We start from the raw sequence: 22,964 nt of genomic DNA, 5'->3' as shown, positions 1-22,964 counted from the left end.
TGAGGTAGTCATTAAAAAAATAAATGTTAAACACTATTGTACACAGAGGGAGTCCATGCAACTTATGTGACTTGTTAATAAGCTCATTATTACTCCGGAACGTATTCAATCTTGCCATAACAAAGGTGTTGAATACTAACTGACAAGACATTTCATCTTTTCATTTTTAATTAATTTGCAAACATTTATAACGCATAATTCCACTGACATTATGGGGTATTGTGTGTAGGCCAGTGACACATTCAAATTTAAACCATTTACAATTCAGGCTATAACAACAAAATGTGGAAAAAGTGAAAGGGTGTGAATACTTTCTGTAGGCACTGTATGTCATGGAGGGTTCTAGGAAGGAACCCTTCAAAGGGTTCAACCAAGCACCAAAAAAGGTTACCCTATGGCGACAAACCCAAACTAATTATAACCTTTTTTTCTAAGAGAGCACTGTGGCCCCGTCGATGTGGATAGGGGTATGCACCCACCCGAATAGCTCCTTGGTCTTGGTGACGTTGAGGGAGAAGTTGTCATCCTGGCACAACACTGCCAGGTCTCTGACCTCCTCCCTGTAGGCCGTCTCATCGCCGTTGGTAAATCAGGCCTACCCCCGTCGTGTCATCAGCAAACTTGATGGTGTCATACGTGGCCACACCGTCATGGGTGAACAGGGAGTACAGGAGCTACCATGTTATTGCCTACTCTTACCACCTGGGGAAGTCCAGGATCCAGTTGCAGAGGGAGGTGTTCAGTCCCAGGGTCCCGAGCCTGGTGATGAGCTTGGAGGGCACTTTGGTGTTGAACACTGAGCTGTAGTCAAACAGCCTCCTCACATAGCTATTCCTCTTTTCTAGGTGGGAGAGGGCAGTGTGGAGTGCAATTGAGATTGCATCCTCTGTGGATCTGTTGGGGCGGTATGCAAATTGGAGTCGGTCCAGGGTGTCTGGGATGATGTGTCCCATGACTACAGGTTCATCTGCTTCACCTTAAGCCCATTCTTATGGGAAGCTGCTATAGACCACCAAGTGCTAACAGTCAGTATCTGGATAATATGTGTGAAATGCTTGATAATATAGGTGATATCAACAGAGCAGTATTGTGTCTGGGTGATTTAAATATTGACTGGCTCTCATCAAGCACTTTTTGCCAGTCCTGTCTGGTACAGCGACAGTGGTTTGTGCCTATAGGCTACGTTGTTGCCGGTGATGTCTGGTGAATACCTGCCTTACAACAGGCCTACAAGCCCTCAGTCCAGCCTCTCAGCCTATTGCAGACAGTCTGAGCACTGATGGAGGGATTGTGCGTTCCTGGTGTAACTCGGGCAGTTGTTGTTGCCATCCTGTACCTGTCCCGCAGGCGTGATGTTCGGATGTACCGATCCTGTGCAGGTGTTGTTACACGTGGTCTGTCACTGCGAGGATAATCAGTTGTCCGTCCTGTCTCCCTGTAGCGCTGTCTTAGGCGTCTCACAGTACGGACGTTGCAATTTATTGCCCTGGCCACATCTGCAGTCCTCATGCCTCCTTGTAGAATGCCTAAGGCACGTTCACACAAATGAGCAGGCACCTTAGGGAACTTTCTTTGGATGTTTTTGGGAGTCAGTAGAAAGGCCTCTTTAGTGTCCTAAGTTTTCTTAACTGTGACCTTATTTGCCTACCTAAGCTGTTAGGATCTTAACCACCGTGCATGTTCATTTATTGTTTATGGTTCATTGAACAAGCATGGGAAACAGTGTTAAAACCCTTTACAAAGAAGATCTGTGAATTTACTTGGATTTTTACGAATTATCTATGAAAGACAGGTTCCTGAAAAAGGGAGTTTGCTGAGTTTAGAAAGTGTGTGCCATCAGGCCTGGAGGAAAGCTAAACTCATTCCGCTACCAAAGAATAGTAAAGCCCCCTTTACTGGCTCAAATAGCCAACCAATCAGCCTGTTACCAACCCTTAGTAAACTTCCTGAAAAATATGGATACAATCCTATTTCACAGTAAACAAATTGACAACAGACTTTCAGCACGCTTATAGGGAACGACACTCAACAAGCACAGCACTGATGATTGGCTGAGAGAGATTGATAATGATTGTGGGGGCTGTCTTGTTAGACTTCAGTGCAGCCTTTGACATTATTGACCATAGTCTGCTGCTGGAAAAACTTGTGTTATGGCTTTACACCAGCTGCTATAATATGGATAAATAGTTACTTGTCTAACAGAACACAGAGGGTGTTCTTTAATAGAAGCTTCTCAAATATAATCCAGGTAGAATCAGGAATTCCCCAGGGTAGCTGTTTAGGCCACTTACTTTTTCAATCTTTACTAATGACATGCCACTGGTTTTGAGTAAAGTGTGTCTATGTATGTGGATGCCTCAACACTATACATGTCAGCTACTACAGCAACTGAAATGACTGCAACACTTAACAAAGAGCTGTAGTTAGTTTCAGAATGGGTAGCAAGGAATTAGTTAATCCTAAATATTTCCAAAACTAAACGCATTGTATTTGGGACAAATCATTCACTAAACCCTGAACCTCAACTACATCTCGTAATGAATAATGTGGAAATTGAGCAAGTTGAGGTGACTAAACTGCTTGGAGTAACCCTGTATGGTAAACTGTCATGGTCAGAACATATTGATACAACAGCAGCTAAGATAGGGAGAAGTCTGTCCATAATAGAGCGCTGCTCTGCCTTAACAACACTATCAACAAGGCAGGTCCTACAGGCCCTAGTTTTGTCACACCTAGACTACTGTTCAGTAGTGTGGTCAGAAGCCACAAAGATGAACATAGGAAAAATTGCAGTTGGCTCAGAACAGGGCAGCACGGCTGGCCCTTAAAAGTACACAGAGAGCTAACATTAATGACATGCATGTCAATATCTCATGGCTTAAAGTGGAAGAGAGATTGACTTCATCACACCTTGTTTTTGTAAGAGGTGTTGACAAGATGAATGTATACCCCACAAGACATGCCAGAGGTATCTTCACAGTCCCCACATCCAGAACAGACTATGGGAGGTGCACAGTATTACATAGAGCCATGACTACATGGAACTCTATTCCACATCTGTACTGCTTGCATCAGTTACCTGTCAGGTAAAAAAAAGGTACAAATACACCTTATGGAACAACGGGGACTGTGAAGAGACACACACAAAAGGTACAGCCCCTGCCACGTGTTGAGTGTCGGAACCGGTTTAATAGGATTCCACCTTGTTCCAACGTGATTATCTCATGCCCTCAGATGCCCTTATAGAGCACACAATGCCTCTATTGACTAGAGAGCACTACTGTTTAAATTGTGGTCAACATACAGTCATGTGATCAATATATTTTACAAATGGCAACCAAGATGTATACATAAAATGTAGCCTTGTTTTATCTGCATTTTGTGTGTGTATGCATATAGGGATCTCCTGAAATACACTGTTCCAAAAATGTGACCCATGTGAACATCACATGATTTGATGCACACACCATATTCATGAAGACAGGCAGCCAGCCTTTCAGCCAATCTCAGGACGAGGCACAAGCTCACAACAACACAACTGGCCAGGGATTTCACCATGCTCTCCGGTGAGGCTTGAAATCTAATTCTCAGGTAATACTTTCTCCATTGGCCTTACGCAGCATTCTTACTCTGGACTCAAACAGGATTTTCTCCCGTCCCAGAAGACTGGAGTTTTTTTTTAAATCTGACAATAAAAGCTCAAGAAAACAATACACAATTTGATATCAAAGTTCACATCATTGTGTAGAAAAAACAGACGATGAGTCATGTGGCTGTGGCTTGTTATACACTGCTCAAAAAAATAAAGGGAACACTTAAACAACACAATGTAACTCCAAGTCAATCACACTTCTGTGAAATCAAACTGTCCACTTAGGAAGCAACACTGATTGACAATAAATTTCACATGCTGTTGTGCAAATGGAATAGACAAKAGGTGGAAATTATAGGCAATTAGCAAGACACCCCCAATAAAGGAGTGGTTCTGCAGGTGGTGACCACAGACCACTTCTCAGTTCCTATGRTTCCTGGCTGATGTTTTGGTCACTTTTGAATGCTGCTGGTGCTTTCACTCTAGTGGTAGCATGAGACGGAGTCTACAACCCACACAAGTGGCTCAGGTAGTGCAGCTCATCCAGGATGGCACATCAATGCGAGCTGAGGCAAGAAGGTTTGCTGTGTCTGCCAGTACATCAGGAGACGTGGAGGAGGCCGTAGGAGGGCAACAACCCAGCAGCAGAACCGCTACCTCCGCCTTTGTGCAAGGAGGAGCAGGAGGCGCACTGCCAGAGCCCTGCAAAATGACCTCCAGCAGGCCACAAATGTGCATGTGTCTGCTCAAACGGTCAGAAACAGACTTCCAGGATCTCAGAAACATCTGTCCTCCTGGCTTTTCACACGCAACTGAGTCTAGGGTTTACCGAGAATGGTGCGACAAACCAAAAACATTAAGTCGGCGGCAGCACTATGTGCGAAAACCGCTCGTTGATGAGAGGTCGAAGAAGAATAGCAAGAATCGTGCAAGCTAACAGGCGGGCCACAAACCGCAAAATAATGCCGCTGTACAAGAGTGGTGTGCAGAACGGCATCTCGGAACGCACAACTTGTCGGTCCTTGTCACGGTTGGACTATTGCAGCCACACCTATCAGATGAAAACAAGAAGCACCAGGTCCAGTGGGCACGCAATCAAAACACGTTTAAATAGGCCTACATTCATTTGAGGTTTTAATTGAATTTGTATTAACTTTATTTTAGAATAGTAGCCCAGGCTATACAGTGTTGGCCCACAATGCACTTCTATGAATGCCCATGTGGTAACCAACTGTTTGTAAAACAGGCAATTTACCGTTAATCCTCATCATTTGGTTACATACATTTCTGTTAATGTTAATTACAGTAAATTTACCATTCTCATTCATACCATCATTTACGTGCTCTGTGAGCAATGAGCATGTGTCTGGTTTCTCTGACCTGTTAATGTTGACTGAGTGCCTAAAATGACTATTTTCAATAGCTTAGGCTACAACATTTCTCTCATTACAGAGTCCTCTCTTTGAAGAACTTATGCCAATGCCATCGAATGATCGCAGCAGCAGGGTTTGTGACGTTTCACAAATATTTCGGGAAAAGTGGGAGAAAACCCATCTCTTTGTTTGAATGGTTTTGTGCGTCGAAATAGGATCCGTATTACATTTTTTATATGCAGAAAAGCCAACAGAAAAGGACATGGTAGACATATCTTTATTATGACATATCCTCTCCGACCTGGTATTTTTTAATTTGTTGATTCATATTTAAGTAATAACCTGAAAAATAATAATGAATTGCCACGATAATAATGAAGTGTAATAGCTTGTTTCAAATGTTTTTATTAAGTAGCATATCCATGTAAACAAGCGTATAAACAGAATTGTGACCTCCCTTTTTTTGACCTCAAAATGATGGTGTGCCTTCAGAAAGCATTCATACCACTTGACTTATTCCACATTTTGTTGTGTTACAGCCTGAAATCAAAATTAATTAAATACATATATATATAAATATATACTTTTTTTTCTTCGGTCACCCATTTCATGGCTTGGTTTTTTCTCTGACATGCATTGTCAACTGTGAGGCCTTATATAGACAGGTGTGTGCCTTTCCAAATCACCTCCAATCAATTTAATTTAAAATCAGGTGGACTCCAATCAATTGTAGAAACATCTCAAAGATGACGGAAACAGGATGCAACTGAGCTCAATTTCGAGTATCACAGAAAAGGGTCTGAATACTTATGTAAATAAGGAATTTGTTAGTTTTTTTATTCTAAAAACCTGTTTTCACTTTGTCATTGTGGGTTATTGTGTATGTACTATGCAGCAACGCTCCCCTGACAGAGCTTGAGAAGATCTGCAGAGAAGAATGGTAGAAACTCCCCAACTACAGGTGTGCCAAGCTTGTAGCGTCATACCCAAGAAGACTCAAGGCTGTAATCGCTGCCAAAGGTGCTTTGACAAAGTACTAAGTAAAGGGTCTGAATCCTTATGTAAATGTGACATTTCAGGTTTTATGGTTTTTGTTTTGTCATTATGGGGTATTGTGTGTAGATTGATGAGGAAAACTACTATTTATTCCATTTTAGAATAAGGCTGTAAAATGGCGCCGGATGAAAAGGCAGACGTTTTACGTGCCCCCAGCCGATTGTGTTTTTTTTGTTTGTTTAAAAACTTCTTAGGGCTGTAATCCTGTTAATGGGATCGATATGACAACAGCCACTGAAAGTGCAGGGCGCCAAATTCAAACAACAGAAATCTCAATTAAAATTCCTCAAACATACAAGTATCTTATACCATTTTAAAGGGTAATCTTGTTGTTAATCCCACCACAGTGTCCGATTTCAAAAAGGCTTTACAGCGAAAGCACCACAAACGATTATGTTAGGTCACCGCCAAATCACAGAAAAACACAGCCATTTTTCCAGCCAAAGACAGGAGTCACAAAAAGCAGAAATAGAGATAAAATGAATCACTAACCTTTGATGATCTTCATCAGAATACACTCATAGGACTTCATGTTACACAATACATGTATGTTTTGTTCGGTAAAGTTCATATTTATATAAAAAAATCTCAGTATACATTGGCGCGTTATGTTCAGTAGTTCCAAAAACTTCCGGTGATTTTGCAGAGCCACATCAATTTCCAGAAATACTCATTATAAACGCTGATCAAAGATCAAGTGTTATACATGGAATTTTAGATTCACTTCTCCTTAATGCAACCGCTGTGTCAGATTTCAAAAAAGCTTTACGGAAAAAGCTAACCATGCAATAATCTGAGTTCGGCGCTCAGAGCCCAATAAAGCCATACAGGTACCCGCCATATTGTGCAGTCAACAGAAGTCAGAAATAACATTATAAATATTCACTTACCTTTGATGATCTTCATCAGAATGCACTCCCTGGAATTCCAGTTCCACAATAAATGTTTGATTTGTTAGGTAATGTCCATCATTTATGTCCAAATAGCTACTTTTGTTAGCGCGTTTGGTAAACATATCCAAAGTCACGCAGCGCGTTCACTAAAAGCAGACAATGTCAAAAAGTTCCGTAACAGTCAGTAGAAACATGTCAAACGATGTACTGAATCAATCTTTAGGATGTTTTTAAAATAAATCTTCAATAATGTTCCAACCGGAGAATTCCTTTATCTTCAGAAATGCGTTAGAACAGAGCTCGCTCTCACATGAACACGTATGGTCAGCGCATGTTCAGGTCATGGTAGACCTTACTCAATCCCCTCTCCTTCGGCCCCACTTCACAGTAGGAGCATCAGACACGGTTCTAAAGACTGTTGACATCTAGTGGAAGCCGTAGGAAGTGCCAAATGACCCATATCCCACTGTGTATTCGATAGGTGATGAGTTGAAAACCTAGACACCTCAGATTTCCCACTTCCTGGTTGGATTTTTTCTCAGGTTTTTGCCTGCCATATGAGTTCTGTTATACTCACAGACATCATTCAAACAGTTATAGAAACCAGAGTGTTTTCTATCCAATACTAATAATAATATGTATATATTAGCAACTGGGACTGAGGAGCAGGCAGTTTACTCTGGGCCCCTTTTCATCCAAGATACTCAATACTGCCCCTGCAGCCATTAATTGGGATGTTTGTAAGTTACTTGTTTACTTATTTTGAACATAATATACAAAGGACTGCGGTTACTCACCACGGACTAGCATAATCCTTTTTTTTCTTTCACGACTCTGACGAGCCCGATGCGAAGGATATACTGCTTCCTCGGGAACAGGCCCTGACGCCGTCATCTGCGTGAAGAGGAGACGGAGAAAGAGGGGCCGAAGGGCTGGCAGCCTTCTGAGAATTCGTAGGCGATTGAATAAACCCCCACTTCCCTCAATTCTGCTAGCAAACGCGCAATCCTTGGAGAATAAAATCGACGAGTTAAGCGGAAGATTAAACTAACAACAGGTAATTAAAAAATTTAACATCTTATGCTTCACGGAGTCGTGGCTGAACGACGACAATATCAACATACAGCTGGCTGGTTATACGATGTACCTGCAGGATAGAACAGCGGCGTCTGGCAAGACAAGGGGCGGCGACTATGTATTTTTGTAAATAACAGCTGGTGCACTATATCTAAGGAAGTCTTGAGCTATTGCTAGACTGAGGTAGAGTATCTCATGATAAGCTGTAGACCACACTACCTACTGAGAGTTTTCATCTGTATTCTTCGTAGCTGTTTACATACCACCACAGTCAGAGGCTGGCACTAAGACAGCATTGAATGAGCTGTATTCCGCCATAAGCAAACAAGAAAACGCTCACCCCGAAGCGGCGCTCCTAGTAGCCAGGGACTTTAATGCAGGGAAACTTAAATCCGTTTTAACAAATTTCTAATCAGCATGGTAAATGGGCAACCAGAGTGAAAAGATCTCTGGACCACCTGTATTCCACACACAGAGACGCATACAGAGCTCTCCCTCGCCCTCCATTTGACAAATCTGACCATAATTCTATCCTCCAGATTCCTGCTTACAAGCAAAAATTAAAGCAGGAAGCACCAGTGACTAGATCAATAAAAAAGTGGTCAGATAAAGCAGATGCTAAGCTACAGGACTGTTTTTCTAGCACAGACTGGAAAACATTCCGGGATTCCTCCGACGGTAGAGGAGTACACCACATCTGTCATTGGCTTCATCAATAAGTGCATTGATGACATCATCCCCACAGTGACCGTATGTACATACCCCAACCAGAAGTCATGGATTACAGGCAGCATCCGCACTGAGCTAAAGGCTAGAGCTGCCGCTTTCAAGGAGCGGGACACTAACCCGGAAGCTTATAAGGAATCCCACTATGCCCTCCGACGAACCATCAAACAGGCAAAGTGTCAATACAGGACTAAGATCGAATCATACTACACCAGCTCTGACACTCGTCGGATGTGGCAGGGCTTGCAAACCATTATAGACTACAAAATAAATCACAGCCGAGAGCTGCCCAGATCCTCCAGACAAGCTGAACTACTTCTATGCTCGCTTCAAGGAAAATAACACTGAAACATGCATGAGAGGACCAGCTGTTCTGGAAGACTGTGTGATTACGCTCTCCGCAGCCGATGTGAGTAAGACCTTTAAATAGGTCAACATTCACAAGGCCGCAGGACCAGACAGATTACCAGGACGTGTGCTACGAGCATGCGCTGACCAACTGGAAAGTGTCTTCACTGACATTTTCAACCTCTCCCTGTCCAATCTAATACCAACATGTTTTAAGCAGACCACCATAGTACCTGTGCCCAAGAACACAAAGGTAACCTGCCTAAATGACTGCCGACCCGTAGCACTCACATCTGTAGCCATGAAGTGCTTTGAAAGGCTGGTTATTGCTCACATCAACACCATCATCCCAGAAACTCAAGACCCACTCCAATTTGCATACCGCCCCAACAGAGCCACATATGATGCAGTCTCTATTGCACTCCACACTGCCCTTTCCCACCTGGACAAAAGGAACACCCATGTGAGAATGGTATTCATTGACTACAGCTCAGCGTTCAACACACAAGTTCCCTCAAAGATCATCAATAAGCTAAGGACTCTGACTTCCTGACGGGCCGCCCCCAGGTGGTAAGGGTAGTAACAACACATCCGCCACGATAATCCTCAACACAGGGGCCCTCAGGGGTGCGTGCTCAGTCCCCTACTTAACTCCCTGATCACCATGACTGCACGGCCAGGCACGACAGCAATACCATCATTACATTTGCCGATGACACAACAGTGGTAGGCCTGATCACCGACAACGATGAGACAACCTATAGGGAGGAGGTCAGAGACCCGGCCGTGTGGTGCCAGGACAACAACCTTTCCCTCAACGGATCATGACAAAGGAGATGATTGTGGACTACAGGAAAAAGAGGACCGAGCACGCCCCCATTCTCAACCAACGTGGCTGCAGTGAGCACGGTTGAGAGTTTCAAGATCCTTGTGTCCCCATCACAACAAACGACCATGGTCCAAGCACACCAAGACAGTCGTGAATAGGGCAAGACAAAAACTTTCCCTCAGGAGACTGAAAAGATTTGGCATGGGTCCTCAGATGCTCAAAAGTTCTACAGCTACACCATCGAAGCATCCTGACTGGTGCATCACTGCCTGGTATGGCAACTGCTCAGCCTCCGACCAAAAGGCACTACAGAGGGTAGTGCGAACGGCCCAGTACATCATTGGGGCCAAGCTTCCTGCCATCCAGGACCTCTATACTAGGCGGCGCCAGAGGAAGGCCTAAAAATTCTCCAACTACCCTAGTCATAGACTGTGCTCTCTGCTACCGCACGGCAAGCCAAGTCCAGGTCCAAGAGGCTTCTAAACAGCTTCTACCCCAAAACCATAAGACTCCTGAACATCTAGTCAAATGGCTACCCAGACTATTTGCATTACCCCCCCCCCCCCTCTTTACACCACTGCTTCTCTATGTTGTCATCTATGCATAGTCACGTTAATAACTAACTAAGTCCATGCAACTTTGTGACTTAAGCACATTTTTATTTAGGCTTGCCATAACAAAGGTCTTGAATACTTATTAATCAAGACATTTCAGCTTTTAATTTGTAATAATTTCTAAAAACATAATTCCACTTGGACATTAATGGGATATTGTGTGTAGGCCAGTTCTAGCTGTAAATTCTAGCTGTAGCACAACAAAATGTGGAAAAAGTAAGAGGGTGTGAAGAGTTAGAGATGAGTTCCAATACAACCTACTGTTCACCCCAGCCTGGAACAAGAGTAACACACACTGTTCATTAGAGATCTGTAAATGACTAAAAGCATGCAGGCCAGACCAGGCCAGGCCAGACCAGACCAGGCCAGACCAGGCCAGGCCAGACCAGACCAGGCCAGACCAGACCAGGCCAGACCAGGCCAGACGAGATGACTGTACTAAGAACTCTCTGTCTCTGCCCTGAAGACAACAGTACAAGCCTCTAATGAGACTCTTTAATGAGTTGTTAAATTGAGGGACTGGCCTGTAGGCTAACGTTTGCGCTGACTCTCTGATCGATAAGCATGACATTTGCGTTCTCAAACATCTTCTAATTACATTTCAACCGGGATAGATGAGTATTCCAATGTGGTTGTTTTCTATGGGAAATACCCCTTTGTGCACTTTGGGGAAGAGATGGGGAGAGGCTGGAGAGATGCCTATTGATTGATTGATTGATTTGTTTGTGCTGTGCCTCTGGTGATAGCATGCGCTGCCTGGCTTGGGGCCGGCTTTCCTCAGCCATCAATTAAGCCTGGTGACACCTTTACCATCTTTAACATCAATCCTGCCCCTAAGAGTATCATAGCAACTAGAGCTCTGGGGGGGCGTGGCGCGAGGCGGGTCTCCAGCGGGACCCTGGGGTATTGAGAGACACGCCCCACACACACACTGCTGTACAATGTGTACATGAAGCTGTATATAACCATCACTGACCACTAATTCTAGCCCTCATCTTATTTCTTTGGACAGACATCTTGACACACAAAGACAAGAATGATAGCTATGCTATCTTCCACTCCATCAGTCTGCTGGGCTCCTCGGCTGTGTGTAATGACCCTCTTCTGCCTGTCTGATATGTCTCCAGAAGGGGCCAGAGCACTGGGATCATTTACACATGCAATTACTGCAGCAGGACACACTGTCTCAGGACTACACCGTTGAACCGCTGACCCCTCTCTGTACACACTCACGGTTGTCTCATTGGGGTCAGAGGGCTGATCATGCTGAGGGAATCTGACACTGACATTAATGTACAAACGCAATGGAGCACAAAAACCAAAGCGTATGACAGTTGTTGGTGCTCATCCTTGCATGAGCCCAGACCCTGCAGCAAGATATGTACTGTCCTTTAGAGGAGCTGGACACCCCCACTCCAGTCCTGTCCATTAATAAACACAATCCTGACAGGATTCCAACACACCCCAGCCCAGACATTTCACAAGGTTCCTGGACTGAATGAATACAAAGAAAAATAATCCTTTATCAGTGTTATACTCCCTCTCCAGTCCTGGCTGGCTGTTCCATGTCCACTCTGTTATTCCTGCTCAACATCAAATTCTCCTGTTCCACTGACTGCACAGCACACTGGGGCACCATATGGCTCCACGCTGCTCTAGTTTCCTCCCAGAGACTGCAGCTGCCCAGCAACTCAGACAGGCAAGTCAGAGCCAAACCCAGTATGTAGTGTGTGGCTGTGGCTTGTGGTAGGGCAGGCTACCTGTACTAATGAGCAAAAGGGAGGAACCTCCTGAGCGCGTGGTTCTCTTTGCTCTGTCGTGTTCACTAGGAGGTACAGGGGTCTGAGCCATGTGGATGGGCCAGAGCTCATTTAGGACCCCCACAATAGGTCATGCAACACAGAAGATGGAGAGAAGAGAGGGAAAAATATGGGAGGGGGTGGAGAGAAGGGGACCGTTAGATGAAAAGAAGATAAACACTATGAATTTGACTCTAATCTCTCATTTTCTCTCCAGCATGGGAGGCAGGATGGAATGCTGCGTGTTATCACAACCTTGCATAACCATACGACAAAATAGCTGTGGCTGAAATAGCCGAATCCACTCATTTGAAGGTGTGTCCACATACTTTCTTTTTTAGATAGTGTATTTAGGCTATATCTTGATGACTTTMACAGTCATTATGATTGTGAACCCAGATTGCATCTGATTCTACACATTTCTGACACTTCATGGTGGTGCATCGCCAAACTGACAAACATATTTTATACATTTTCACTGATCTAACTGTGTCCATAACTCTTTGAAATGTATCGCTGCAGAATGGATAAATATTGCCAGTCAAAGAGGTCACTTCCTTTCCTGTCTGTCCATCCTTCAAAAGTCATGTAGAGTTGTATGACTAGACATGTGTAAAGTACTATGGAAGTGCACACACACACACACACACCGAGAGAAACCAAAGCTCTTAGGCCGCCCAGAGGCTAAAATTGTCTGCATTGGTGGATGATGACATCTGACCACCCACATTCCTCCAGAGCAGGTTCAATCGCATGTGTAGCATAGCCCTGACTCTTTCTTCCGCTCTCTATCCCTTTAACCACCTATCCGTCTCTCTTTGTCTCCGTCTCCTCCACTCTGGATCTCCTGCTACATCAAAGTTAATAAAAAGCAAGTTCGCAGTTCCTCCTCCTATTCCCAAATCCCATTGACTAGATCAAAGCTGACCGGTCATGCCTGTCTCCCATTCTCAGACATCACAGTCAGAGTCTGCTTCTCATTTAGGCTTGGACATAAACAAAATTCAGTTATGGTTTGTTTGATGTCGTCTCCAACAGTGATGAGAAAATAATCGATACAGTTACATATCGCAACATTATAACATCGATAGTTTGACTCCAACTATCGATTTGTAAAAAAACAGCTGCTGCTGTTAGATAGCGTTAGCTAGAGCTAGTCGGCTGTACCTGCGCCAGGTATTTTTCAGCCTATAGCTTGTTCTCCATCTTGTTTGTAAATAATGAGACAAATGGCTTTCGGCACTTTTATTTCCCTGACTAATCAAAACTACATTTTATCATGCTCTCTCGTCTCTCTGCAGCAGACACATAGTGAGCAATCTGTTTGGAACGTAAAATTGCAATAAAATCACAGTATCGAATTGCAATACATATAAATGTATGAATCACCATACATATCGTATCGGCACCTAAGTATTGTGATAACATCGAATGCTGAGGTCCCTGGAAATTCCTGGCCCTAGTCTCCAATAATGAAAGAGTATGCAAAAGCAAAATGTAAACAAACCGTAGTTGACAGTACAGCTCTCTCTCTGGAGCCTAAATACAGAGTTTGCATTCTTCGAATGGGGATTCAAATATATTACCTGTAATGAAGGCAAGTCAGAGTGATCTATCATGGTCTCGATAAATAAAACAACGCCCCTCCCCAAAAAGAGAGAAATGTCATCATCAGCAGGTAGAGAGAGAGACTAAGGGAGAGAAAGAGAGATGAAGAGAGAGAGAGAGACTAAGGGAGAGAAAGAGAGATGAAGAGAGAGAGAGAGAGAGATACTAAGGGAGAGAAAGAGATGAAGAGAGAGAGAGAGAGACTAAGGGAGAGAGAGAGAGATGAAGAGAGAGAGAGAGATGAAGGGAGAGAGAGAGAGATGAAGAGAGAGAAAGAGAGATGAAGGGAGAGAGCGAGAGAGATGGGCTGGTCCATTTTTAGCCTAGTGAGCCTGTCTAACTTGATATTTTTTGTGCTAGAATGATAATTGTGGCTAATAAATGGGGGCCTCATGGATGGGGGCCTCTCCCCCCCTGGGAGAGAGCATTACTAGCCACAGACACACACTGTAATCAGATCCTATGCTACATACTTCACAGCACACATCCCTGTTCCCTCACACACACTGTATACTGCCCCATTGTCAAGTCACTGTCTACTGCAGTGATACATCACACACGACCCCTTTCACATCAGCATTGAGATGAGCCGACAAGAGCCAAAACAGATGCCCTTCCGTTACGGTCAACAAAGATCAATCAGTAATAGGAGGGTTCAGTGTAAGAAGGCCTTCTTCCTGAGATGAAGTACAGTTGAGCCAGAGGCAGAGAGACAGGCAAGCACCCTGAATGACTGTCAGACAGCAGAGCCTGAGCAGGTCTGGGACAGGGGCAGGAATCTAAAGCATTTGGTTGTGATGAAGGCAGGGAGGGCACAGCGTTTACAAAGAACCTGCCTTAATATTAACATGATAGTGAGGCTGAGGGTATCCAGGAAGCTGCTGCTGTACCAGTTACAGTAAGAAATCCATGATCCAGCTCTCTGTTAAAACACGCAGGGATGTGCTTCTCTGGGGGAGGATATGCCAGGTTCTCTTACCCAGTCAAATCAGTGCACAGCTAAACTCTCACACTTGTCAATGTCGCACAGCAGCAGTTTGAAACATGAGATTTGAACATGTTAGTTCGCAGTCCATGGTTTACAGTTCAAAGCAGAACCACATCTAGGCTAAACATTGTGAATCCTAGAGAGAGGAGTTGAGCTGTGGCCCAGTGTCCCAAGTGTGTGTGGCTGTGGGATTCCACTGTGGCCGCTCCAGCTCCCTCCACAGGGATCTGGGTGTCCATCTGTTCCAATAGTGTTTGGGTGCCAGCCCGCTATGACTAATGAGATATTAACCACTGCTTTACCGCTGGCTTCCCCAAACAACAGACTCTACCACAGACACAACTGACTAACCCAAAACAGACACTACCACAAAATGGGACTCACTCGCCCAAAACCTTGCCCAAGAACAGACACGGTTGCCTTGCCTCAAAACAAAACACCATCGCCAAGACTTCAGCTCACTTTTTATGACTGCTCTGCTCAACCTGAACTGCCAACAAAAATGCATCGTCCATGAAAACATCACTAAAACCCAGAGTGTCTGTAAAACCTTCCTCCGCTCTGCTTCTCTGCATTGCAGGCCTAATAAACTGTCTCAGAGCTGGGCATTGAGTCCCAGCACTGTCTTAACACTACATCTGAGGATGAGAGTGTTTCTGAGCTGCTAACGTCAAGTTGTTGATATTGCGGCTTACCTCCAAACATCAAATAGAAGTGAATTGGCCTCCGGATAGAAACATATTAACATCATTGTTTTATCAAACAAGGGAAGGAAAGCTAAGTTATTGATTTGACTTGAGTATGAAACTGGATGCACTTACTTACTGTAAGTCGCTCTGGATAAGAGAGTCTGCTAAATTACTGAAGTGTAAAAATGTCTTGTGCTGATAAATAATAAAACAAGTTCCCACTGCTCTCTCCAAAAACAGGATGTACAGAATACTGCTAGCTGGAAAACAGATCAGAAATGAAAAAAGTCTGAAAGTTATTAGGAAGCACAGCGGAGAGGAGGCAGAGAGGAGGGAGCAGGAGGAGTACTGTAGTCTCCTGTCAGTAGTGTCAGTGTGGATTCTCTGCTCCTCGCCAAACGGCGGGAGGGAACAATTATGCAGACGACGTTCTGCAGCCGACACAACTGAGGATGCACTGCATCAATCACACAGAAAGCCTGCAGGACCGCACACACGGCCACTCAGACACAAACACACACCACTCCTCACCCAGTGGCAGAGAATCTAATCTCCCAGTAGCTGTCCTCTGCTGACACTGATGCCTCTCATTAGCATGAATACACCAACCCACCAATCACAACAGGGCACACCTAGGCAGTGTGGGTATGGGGGAACATATTGTGATGTGGGGGGAATGCAATAATCCCCTCTCCAGCAAACAAGAAATGAGAGGCTGATCAGTCCTACAGAAGAGCAGGGTGATGTGGTGTCACCACTGACACACAGAGACAGGTGAGAGAGAAGGGGTTGAGTGAGAGAGGTGAGTAAGAGAGAGGTGAGTAAGAGAGAGGTGAGTGAGGTGAGGTGAGTGAGGTGAGTAAGAGAGAGATGAGTGAGTAAGAGAGAGAGTGTGTGAGAGAGAGAGAGGGGGGGGTGAGTGTGTGAGAGCGAGTGGTGAGTGAGGGGGAGAGGGGTACGTATGTGAGACAGAGGGGTGTGAGTGAGACGGAGAGAGAGGGTTGTGGGGAGGTGAGAATGCAATAATCCCCTCTCCAGCAAACAGGAAATGAGAGGCTGATCAGTCCTACAGAAGAGCAGGGTGATGTGGTGTCACCACTGACACACAGAGACAGGTGAGAGAGAGAGAGAGGTGAGTGTGTGAGTGAGAGAGGTGAGTGTGTGAGTGAGAGGTGAGTGTGTGAGTGAGAGGTGAGTGTGTGAGTGAAGGAGGTGAGAGAGGTGAGAGAAACCATGACATAATTTTCTGGAATTTTCCAAGCTGTTTAAAGGCACAGTCAACTGACCCACTGGAATTGTGATAAAGTGAATAAAGTGAAATAATCTGTCTGTAAACAATTGTTGGAAAAATTACTTGTGTCATGCACACAGTAGATGTCCTAACCGACTTGCCAAAACTATAGTTTTTAACAAGAAATGTGTGGTGGTTGAAAAACGAGTTTTAATGACTCCAACCTAAGTGTATGTATGTAAACTTCCGACTTCAACTGTATATCAATGATGTCGCTCTTGCTGCGGGTGATTCCCCGATCCACCTCTACGTAGACGACACCATTCTGTATACATCTGGCCCTTCTTTGGACACTTAACAAACCTCCAAACGAGCTTCAACGCCATACAACACTCCTTCCGTGGCCTCCAACTGCTCTTAAATGCTAGTAAAATGAAGTGCATAGTCTTCAACCGATCGCTGCCCACACCCACCTGCCTGACTAGCATCACTACTCTAGACGGTTCTGACTTAGAATATGTGGACAACTATAAATACCTAGGCGTCTGGCTAGACTGTAAACTCTCCTTCCAGATGCACATTAAGCATCTCCAATCCAAAGTTAAATCTAGAATCATCTTCCTATTTCGCAACAAAGCCTCCTTCACTCATGCTGCCAAACATACCCTCGTAAAACTCACTATCCTACCGATCCTTGACTTTGGCGATGTCATTTACAAAATAGCCTCCAGCACTCTACTCAGCAAACTGGATGTAGTCTATCACAGTGCCATCCGTTTTGTCGCCAAAGCCCCATATACTACCCACCACTGCGACCTGTATGCTCTCATTGGCTGGCCCTCGCTACATATTCGTCGCCAAACCCACTGGCTCCAGGTCATCTATAAAAGTCTTTCCTAAATAAAGCTCCGCGTTATCTCAGCTCACTGATCACGATAACACCCACCCGTAGCACGCGCTCCAGCTGGTATATCTCACTGGTCATCCCCAAAGCCAACACCTCCTTTGGCCGCTTTTCCTTCCAGTTCTCTGCTGCCAATGACTGGAACGAATTGCAAAAATCACTGAAGCTGGAGTCTTATATCTCCCTCACTAACTTTAAGTGTCAGCTATCAGAGCAGCTTATCGATCGCTGCAGCTGTACAGCCCATCTGTAAATAGCCCATCCAAACCACCTACCTACCTCATCCCCATATTTGCTTTAGTTTTTTTCTGCTCTTTTGCACACTAGTATTTCTACTTGCACATCCTCATCTGCATATATTAAATTGCTAAATTGGAATTACTTCGCCACTATTGGCCTATTTATTGCCTTACCTCCTTACTTTATTTGCACACACTGTGTACAGATGTTCTATTGTGTTCTATTGTGTTATTGACTGTACGCTTGTTTATTCCATGAGTAACTCTGTTGTTTGTGTCGCACTGCTTTGCTTTATCTTGGCCAGGGCGCAGTTGTAAATGAGAACTTGTCAACTGGCCTACCTGGTTAAATAAAAGGTGGAATAAAAAAATACAGTTTTTAAAAAGGCTTCAAGATCTGCCAACTGCTCACGTGGACAGGAGAATGCTATCGTCCCGAAGGCTGTCCCATGATCTACTGTCCCAACAATGTTGTGAAGCTGTAGTTTACAATGAGTGTCTGTGAATCCCATCAGCAGTCTTCTTCTCCTCATTGCTCTCTTTCACCTTCATCCCCAGAAGGGAGGAGCAGCAGTGTATTGATTTCTGCAGGTCAGACCCTGCCGGATTCACCTTCTGTACAGTATCATTGGGAGGCTGTTCTTTGTCCACCGGGTAGAAGCCTCAGCCAGATAGTGGCCCTGTCCAACCTCAGTGAGGGGTCAACCAAGCCGCTGAGCATTGCTGACAGCCTTGCTAGACTGCAGAGTCAAACCGAAGAAGTCATTGCCTCTGCGATATTCTCCCACACCATAATTGTAGATCAGTTCATCCACAAAGTCATCATCCTCTGGCCCAAAGCCGACCATTTTCTTGCTCCATCATAAGGGCCCTTACAAGTTGCCTCAAACTCTTTGCGACGCAAAATCTTCATGCCGAGCACATCTCGGTAAACGGTGGCCGTTTAGCTTCTGTCACCCAGTTTGAAAATGAAATGCAAGGCTCGCCTCAAAGCCAATGTAATCCATGTGAGTTTGCTGTGTACTATACGATTGTATATCACGCTCAGTTTGTCTACGTTGATTAAGAATCCTTGCAATTGATTGCTGTATAGAAAAGAGAAAGGAGAAACAGTAGAGAAACAAGACCGAGAAAAAAACACCCTGATGCATGATCATTATTATTGTTTTAATTCTCTCTTAACCTGACCACGTTTCCCACTACCTTCTGCTGCCGTAACAGCAGTAACACATTTCCTCAAGCGGAAACGCTTCTTCACAATCAACTGATCTAACCCCACAGTCTTCTGTAACACCACAGCTGACCTCACAAACTTATCAACATCAAAGAAATATGCCAATTTGACAGATTTACCAAAAGTCTGATCCAGGAACCCATTTACCTCCTCTAGATTGTAAATAGAGTCGTCACCAGCTGCTATTGTATCAAAAGAGATGTCCATATCCTTCTCCTGATCCTCCTCAACTGAGGCTACAGACCCCTCACTCCCCTCAGCCACATCCCTCTGAACACTTCCCACTTGCACCCCATCACTCATACCGGGCATCTCCTCCACTACCAGGGAGACTAGCTCCACCTGAACCCCATCACTCGTACTGTGCATCTCACCAGTCTGGGGAAATGGTTCCCAAAATCCATCCTTACCTCCAACAACAATATTTTTCTGCTGCATAACATACACTATGTTCCCTTCTGGTACAAGCTGCAACTCGGTACCCTCAACATGGACAACTTGTTCCTCAGCAACAGGTGCTTGTGGCTGCTCTACCACTGTCGGCCCACCTCTCCCTACATCAGTGGGCCCAGGTGTTACGAGGACCACCTGTGTCCCTCCCTCCGCATTCTCCCTTTTCGGGCAAGCATGTCGCTTATGGCCAACATCCCCACACTCAAAACAGTGTTGACTACCCGTACTAGCATAAGCCATATACAGTCTGTTGTCATACTTGACTTTAAACAATACCTCCAAAGTCTGATCCGGTGAGTCCAAAAACAAACACCTGTCGCCGAAACATAACCTGTTTCAGAGCCGGGTGTTTGAAACGACATAACCTGTTTAAGAGCCGGGTGTTTGAAACGACATAACCTGTTTCAGAGCCGGGTGTTTGAAACGACATAACCTGTTTCAGAGCCGGGTGTTTGAAACGACATAACNATAACCTGTTTCAGAGCCGGGTGTTTGAAACGACATAACCTGTTTCAGAGCCGGGTGTTTGAAACGACATAACCTGTTTCAGAGCCGGGTGTTTGCAACCCAACTGGACAATCTCAACAGAACTTGCTAATTTCTCAAACCACAATAACTCACGCTCCAAGAGCTCATTGGGAATAAACAACGGTACATTCAACGCATAAGCAACGTTTACAAAGCCTACCTCCTCTCCTTTGGCGACCAGAAACTCCTCCACAGTGACAGTGGCTTCAGTAACACACCTAAAGCTGTGCCGAAGTGACAGGGATGGCGTCCCCATGTGGGTCGCCATCCCCGCCAAAACCAGGGAAATTCCGACAAGAAATACAATATACTTAATTCAACCACAAAAAGAAAAATAACCTTAATCATGCGTAAAAAAAGGCAAACCACCAAGAAAAGGAAACGAGAAAAAAAAACAGGCGATCTAACTCCAGACAACTCACACATACAATTCCCAGCATGCACCAAACACTCCCAGCATGACACACACATAGAGAGAGAGAGAGGGGGAGGTGCGAGAGAGGGAGAGATAGTAAATGTTGAGTGTAATTGAGTAAATGTCTACTCTACCCACATGTCATCCTGTGCCTCAGTAGCTCACAGGTCCTATACCCTGTCATTTCTCCCACAGCCAACCAAAGTGAGGGGAAAGGAAGCAGACAGACACCTTCAGAGGGAGCTGTGTTTTGTAGAGCTCACAACACGAGCTCTGACAGAACACATTCCCTTCACGGATCAACGGAGAGCTGACAAGAGGAAGAGAGGGGAGGAGAGGGGTGCATACACTGCACTGCCCAGCAGAGCTGTTGTACCACACACACAGTACAGAGTGGTTTTTGACTGTCTGATCCATCTCAGCTCCTGATATAGTGTGGTAAAACTCTTCAGATAGGCCTGAGTTACCTAGGCGTTGCCCTAGCACAGCTACACTGACACCAACTGATACCAGAACCCCACCGGACATAGAGATCATACCAGCACATTCAATACAGTAGGTCTGAAATGGTCCCAACCACAAATAAATGACAGCAGCTGAATACATGCTGGAGGTTAATTAAAAGATGTCTAATGTATTAATATTTTCTACATGCCATACCAGGTAACATGTTAGCTATTGATGTAAATAAATGTTAGGACCACATTTCTACAGAGCATTGTAAAATGACCTTGATTAATAATCAACGTAGGTCTCCTAACTCTACGTAGTCTGAACAAGGTGTGACGACCCTCCAACTCTGTCTGCTGTATTCTCTCTTTGTTCTTATTTCCTTATTAGGATGCCGGTGGGCGGAGTTGGGAGGGTCGTCAGCTACATGGGAAACACCTGGGCCCGCTGTGTCATAGGATAAATACACCACTTTCCCATTCATGGAAGAGACTCTCTCCATGCAGAGACACCTTTACAGATTTTGTTGTGTATCTTAGTGGTTTTTGGTTGTTTGCTTTAGCACCTTTCAACACCCTGCATTATCACATTCATGCATGCAAAACACTCACACTACTGATTACTGATTGCACACACCATTGTATATTGTACTTAGTTAATAAATATATTTTGTTATTCCTTATCTCCACGTTGTCTCCCTTTTGTTACGGGCTTTGAGCCGGTTTGTGACGAAGGCGTGACCGTTGACCTCTGGCCGTTTAGCTCTCAGTCTGTGTATGCAGGTAGCCAGAAATATCCCTGGGTACAGCTAGTGTTTAGCTCTCAGTCTGTGTATGCAGGTAGCCAGAAATATCCCTGGGTACAGCTAGGTTTAGCTCTCAGTCTGTGTATGCAGGTAGCCAGAAATATCCCTGGGTACAGCTAGTGTTTAGCTCTCAGTCTGGTATGCAGGTAGCCAGAAAATATCCCTGGTACAGCTAGTGTTTAGCTCTCAGTCTGTGTATGCAGGTAGCCAGAAATATCCCTGGGTACAGCTAGTGTTTTAGCTCTCAGTCTGTGTATGCAGGTAGCCAGAAAATACCCTGGGTACAGCTAGTGTTTAGCTCTCAGTCTGTGTATGCAGGTAGCCAGAAATACCCTGGTACAGCTAGTGTTTAGCTCTCAGTCTGTGTAGCAGGTAGCCAGAAATATCCCTGGGTACAGCTAGTGTTTAGCTCTCAGTCTGTGTTATGCAGGTAGCCAGAAATATCCCTGGGTACAGCTAGTGTTTAGCTCTCAGTCTGTGTATGCAGTTAGCCAGAAATATCCCTGGGTACAGCTAGTGTTTAGCTCTCAGTCTGTGTATGCAGGTAGCCAGAAATATCCCTGGGTACAGCTAGTGTTTAGCTAGGCAGAACAAACCTGGATAAATAGACCACAACAATAGATCCTGTCTCTCTCTGCCCCCGCTCGTCTTCAGCCGTGTCTGTATGTCTGTGTGTGTGTGTGTGTGTATATGTGTGTGAAACAAGCCGCCATATGTTGTCAGTCCGCTAGGCTAGGGATTTTGCAGATCCAAGAAGGTTACGACTGTTCAGAATGATCATATGATAAGTGATAATGATTAATAAGATGACTGTTCAGAATGATGATATGATAAGAGGTTCTGATTAATACGTTGACTGTTTTATGGATGTGATAGGTAAAGACCTTTCGAGTTTAATTCGTGAGATCGGAACGCTTTAAAACAACCGCTCGTGGTGCTCCAAATTCCTAATGAGTTAATTGTTACATGATTAATTTAAAAATCGGGTAACAATTAAACATAGTTAGTTGATTCGATAATTAACAGTCATCAGAATAATGAAAGTAAAGTCACGACAGTGACCAGGAGGATGCTCATATCCCCTCTATTTAGACTACTCCATCCAAGGTGCTA

General features: G+C 44.6%; 1 protein-coding gene and 1 pseudogene across 1 annotated transcript in view; both read right to left on the bottom strand.

Annotated features, from left to right (window-relative positions):
- LOC111969942 (membrane-associated guanylate kinase, WW and PDZ domain-containing protein 1-like) overlaps nt 1-22,964 on the bottom strand; it is a 193,091-nt gene that overhangs the window by 149,194 nt on the left and 20,933 nt on the right.
- LOC139028419 (glyoxalase domain-containing protein 4 pseudogene) lies at nt 1,506-18,949 on the bottom strand (annotated as a pseudogene).

The sequence above is a fragment of the Salvelinus sp. IW2-2015 genome, linkage group LG11 (assembly GCF_002910315.2).
Source record: "Salvelinus sp. IW2-2015 linkage group LG11, ASM291031v2, whole genome shotgun sequence".
Lineage (NCBI taxonomy): Eukaryota > Metazoa > Chordata > Actinopteri > Salmoniformes > Salmonidae > Salvelinus > Salvelinus sp. IW2-2015.
The sequence above is the reverse complement of the archived record's forward strand: the minus strand, read 5'-3'. Positions and strand labels throughout refer to the sequence as shown.